This window comes from Syngnathus scovelli, unplaced genomic scaffold (genome assembly GCF_024217435.2).
Source record: "Syngnathus scovelli strain Florida unplaced genomic scaffold, RoL_Ssco_1.2 HiC_scaffold_28, whole genome shotgun sequence".
Lineage (NCBI taxonomy): Eukaryota > Metazoa > Chordata > Actinopteri > Syngnathiformes > Syngnathidae > Syngnathus > Syngnathus scovelli.
In genome coordinates, this window is record NW_026061370.1 from 603,697 (window position 1) to 608,280 (window position 4,584).

Below are 4,584 nucleotides of genomic sequence, written 5' to 3' on the forward strand. Positions count from 1 at the left end.
CGGTGACGTCTTCGCCCACGTCCAAGCGTTGTACTTTGTATTTTCATCCTTCTGACAGTGGAAAACATAGCCAACAAACACCGTGGAACCTAAACGAATGAAAGAAAACTATCATTTGGGCACAACCAACATTCACAGATACAACACAATGTGACGTGCGGGGTTGAGGTTAAAGGTTGAGTGAAGGGCCCTCGTTTTAAACTACTTTTTTGAAAAGGATTGGGAACAAGTAAGACGTATTTAATTTATTTAATGGGAAGTAGTAAGAGCTATTGAATTTAATCTATGTATTATATTCTATTGTATTGTATTCTGTTGTATTCTTTTGGATTGTATTCACACTAACCCCACTAAAACTTCAGCCCACAAAAACTCGCCTCTGGCGCCTAGCCTCTGGCACTTAGCCTCTAACACTTAGCCTTTAACACTTAGCCTTTAACACTTAGCCTTTAACACTTAGCCTTTAACACTTAGCCTTTAACACTTAGCCTTTAACACTTAGCCTAGAAGGTGAATAAATAGGGTTAAAGGTTGAGTGAAGGGCCCTCGTTTTAAACTACTGTTTTGAAAAGGAGTGGGAACAAGTAAGACGTATTTAATTTATTTAATGGGAAGTAGTAAGACTTATTAAATTTATTTAATCTACTTTTCTTCCCAGGCAAAATTTGATGTGCTGCAATTCCAAATTTCCAAAGTGAATGAAGGAATGAAGTCCTTTAAATTATGATTTTGTATAAATACTAGGCATTAACACAAAATCGACGGCACAAAATGGGCAGACTTTACTTGTTTGAAAAGGACTGGTTACAAGACAGACTTTTTTAATTTATTTAATGGGAAGAAGACTTAGTTTAATTGATCTATTTTTGTTCCCTGGCAAAATTCGATTTGCTGCAATTCCAAATTTCCAAAGTGAATGAAGGCAAGAAGTCGTTTAAATTATGATTTTGTTTAAATACTAGGCATGGACACAAAATCTACGGCACAAAATGGGCAGACTTTACTTGTTTGAAGAGGACTGGTTACAAGACAGACTTTTCTGATTTATTTATTGGGAAGAAGACTTATTTAGTTTATTTAATCTATTTTTGTTCCCTGGCAAAATTGGATTTGCTGAAACTGTATTTTGCCAAATCTTGCCTTGAGACCTGATAGGAAGTATTAAACGCTTAGTTAAATCAATACAAGTTGGTAGTAAGAGCGAGTAATGTTGGTTGAACCGATGAATGAAGGTTGAAAGCAATTTAAATTATGACTTTGTATAAATACTAGATATTAACAGAACATCTACTGCGCGAAATGGGCAGAGTTTACTTGTTTGAGAAGGAGTGGCTTATTCAAAACTAAGATTTATTTAATCTGTTTGTTCCCAGGCAAAATTGGATGTGATGCAATTCCAAATTTCACCACATGACGGTGCCCAATTTCGACTTCATAGGACATATTAAACACTTAGCTTGTTATTATGTTCAAGGTAATCAGATTTGTTTATTATTCTAATGGCCTCTTCAAAACTATTCTGGATTACTACTTTGGATCTATTCTACATTACTTGGCAACAACATACTCTGTAACAGATTAGGCAGTATAATCATATATGTTAACTTGAGAGTGCCCACACTCAATCTACTTATCGTGATGTGTTAAATCAATTACTGTTAGACATTATTTGTCTGATAATCTACCAAATCTTTGAATTGAAGAATTTGTGATTTAATTAATAGCTTGTTCAGGGTAATCAGACTTGTATATAATTCTAATGGCCTTCTTTTGAAAACTATTCTGAATTACAACTTTGGATCTTATATTACTTTGCAACAATCTACTCGGTGACAGATTAGGCAGTATAATCACATATGTTAACTTCAGTGCCCACACTGTATTTATTTATGGTTATTTGTTAAATCAAGTACTGTTAGACATGAAATAGGAAGTGTTTAACATAAATGTTATGGCTACTCACCATTGTAGCTCGCTCCTGGTCAATGATATGAGCCTCTTCTTGCAGTGGAAAACTTGCAGCCAACAAACACCGTGGAACCTAAAGGAATGAAATTAAACATTAACATTTCGCCTGGACCAACATTCACACGTACAACGCAACGCGGCTACACTTCTGCTATTACAAACGTAAATCTCCTTAAACACAACGAGTGTTACTTACCGTGTACGCTCTAGGCAAAATTGGATGTGATGCAATTCCAAATCTATCTGAAACGGCAGTTAAAAGTAGAGTTACATCAAGTTTTCTTTTTTAATCAACACAATCATTTACAACCGTTGACCAGAAAGAATCGTCGAAATTCGACGTCCCCCACAAACGCCACGCTCACTCGCTTTTCAGGGCAACAAAAGTACTTCTTTTTAAAAACGATGAGTTGTACTTACCGTGTACGCTCTGGACGGTCCAGTTGCAAGCAGAAAATAAAAATATTTCTCTTGTTAGTCGTATGTTACCATCCGCTGTGTCTTTGTCAACATCGCCGCCATTTTCCTACTTCCTGCTGCGAGCCACGCCCACGGATTTAAATTTGGGCGGAAGCTCTTTCCATTGGCGTCGTTTTCGCGTATAGCAAATCCGATTGGTTGGGAAGGGGGCACGGTTATGCAGCCGAGGGGTCCTGTGATCGGTGGGATGTAAAGTAGGCGTCGACGTCACGTCCGCGTCACGTGACCACGACGTGGCAGACGTCATATAGCAACCGCTGTTTTGTTTAGTAGACTTACAGTTGTTATGCATTGACATAATGGCGCACACACCAAATAGATTTAAATAAATTAAATAATTCTTCTGCCCACTCTCTTTTAAACAAGTTAACTCTCCCCGCGGATTTGAATTCCGGCGAAAGTTACGCCCATCGACGTCACGTATGTCACGTGACCACGACGTGGCAGATGTCATATAGCAACCGCTGTTTTGTTTAGTAGATTTACAGTTGTTATGCATTGGCATAATGGTGTGCACTCAAAATAGATTTAAATAAATTAAATATTTCTTCTGCCCACTCCCTTTTAAACAAGTTAACTCTGCCCACGTCCATTGACGTCTTGTCTGCGTCACGTGACCACGACGTAGTGACGTCATATAGTAACCGCTGTTTTGATCAGTAGACTTAGTTATTATGCGTTGACATAATGGCGCACTGGTTAGCATGGCCACCTCTTAAGCATGATGTTGCGGGTTCGACGCCTGATCAATGTTAGCATGGAGTGAGCTGAAGCGCATGGCGCTGAAGATTTGAATCTTTGAAATGCGCTGAGGTCTGACATATCAGGCAGAATGGTTTGCCATCACGTTCAACAAAAAATAGAAACTTTCCCACTCAGATTAAAACGTCCTGTGTTCATCTACGTATTTTCGTTTTGCTGTGCATCTTTTCCCTGCCATTTCGAGAGCCCAATTGACACTCATAGTTTAAAGAAATGTGTTTGCCCATCCTACTTTGTGGAATTTCACCACATGCGCTTTTGACCAAAATACCAAATTGAACTCAAGTGAAGCCAACACGCACAACCCCCCACACACACACAAATGTTGATATGAACATAAAAGAGCCGCATGCGGTTCGGGAGTTGCGGCTTGGCCAAACCTGTACTATACAACTTTATTTGTATAAAATTTTCACAACAGCTGTCACACAAACAAAGCGGGAAAAACCGAAGACGTGCGTGTTCCGCCCACGCTGGATTTATTTGCACCTTTGAAAAGACACCGTATTGCCGCAGATGTGGCAAAGAGTACTTTTGGGCATCTGAGACGGAAGGATGTCCAAAGCATCACGTCACCTGCTCTGGTAGGCATGGTGGTGGGACGTTGAGGTCAACCGCTTTGGGGTTGGCTGAATCTTTGATCGCAGGATGCCACACACTTGAAGACAGAAGCAGAAAAGCAGAGCTAAATGCAAAATGTACTCACCGGTGACTCCAATTTTTTTCCCCCCTGAAGAAACAGCTGGACGGGTGGCCCCGGCTGGCCAGTGGGACTCTTGTTATTCTGACCCTTTTTAGTGCGCGTTTGGGGCAACAACCGTTTTTTGTGGCGCTCTCTTCTGGTTCAAAAGTGCCCTGCATGTGAATTTGCTTTTCCTGCCTTCTGATTGGATGAGCGCCGGTGTGACGCGGTGCCTCTGTCACCGTGGCGGGGGGTATACGTTGGCATCGGAGCGTCTGCCAACGTCTGAGACCGGCTGGCAGTGTATCGGAGGTGTCGAGTGCGGTGCCGCTGGAGCTCACTCACCAGCTGGTGTTAGGGCCACAGAATGAAGGCCAAGGAGAAGAATAGAAAGAGAAACAGAAACTTCTCCTCCAATTGTTTGATTTGTCTCTTCTGAGCTTCGATGAATTCTTTCAGCTCTTTGTTCCTCTAGGACGGACAAATGGAAAGTGGCATTCAAAAGCCAGTAAGCGTGCAAGTAAGTGCCGGGCTGGCTTTGGGCCCTTACCTGTTGCGCGCTGTGCAGCAGATCCATTCTCTCTTGGAGGATGCAAGCGTCGCGCTCCCTCAACTCGCACATCAGGGCTCGCTTCCATTGGTCCACGGCGCTCCTAAGCTCTTCTCTCTGATCCGCCGTCAGCACGTCATTC

General features: G+C 41.5%; 1 long non-coding RNA gene across 1 annotated transcript; it reads right to left on the minus strand.

Moving 5' to 3' along the window:
• LOC137839953 (uncharacterized) lies at positions 1 to 2,658 on the minus strand. The gene is made up of 4 exons (XR_011086343.1): positions 2,389 to 2,658; positions 2,165 to 2,211; positions 1,964 to 2,041; positions 1 to 89 (listed from the first exon to the last, which is right to left on the minus strand). It is a non-coding gene; the product is annotated as an uncharacterized lncRNA (long non-coding RNA).
• Between the last annotated feature and the right edge of the window lie 1,926 nt (positions 2,659 to 4,584).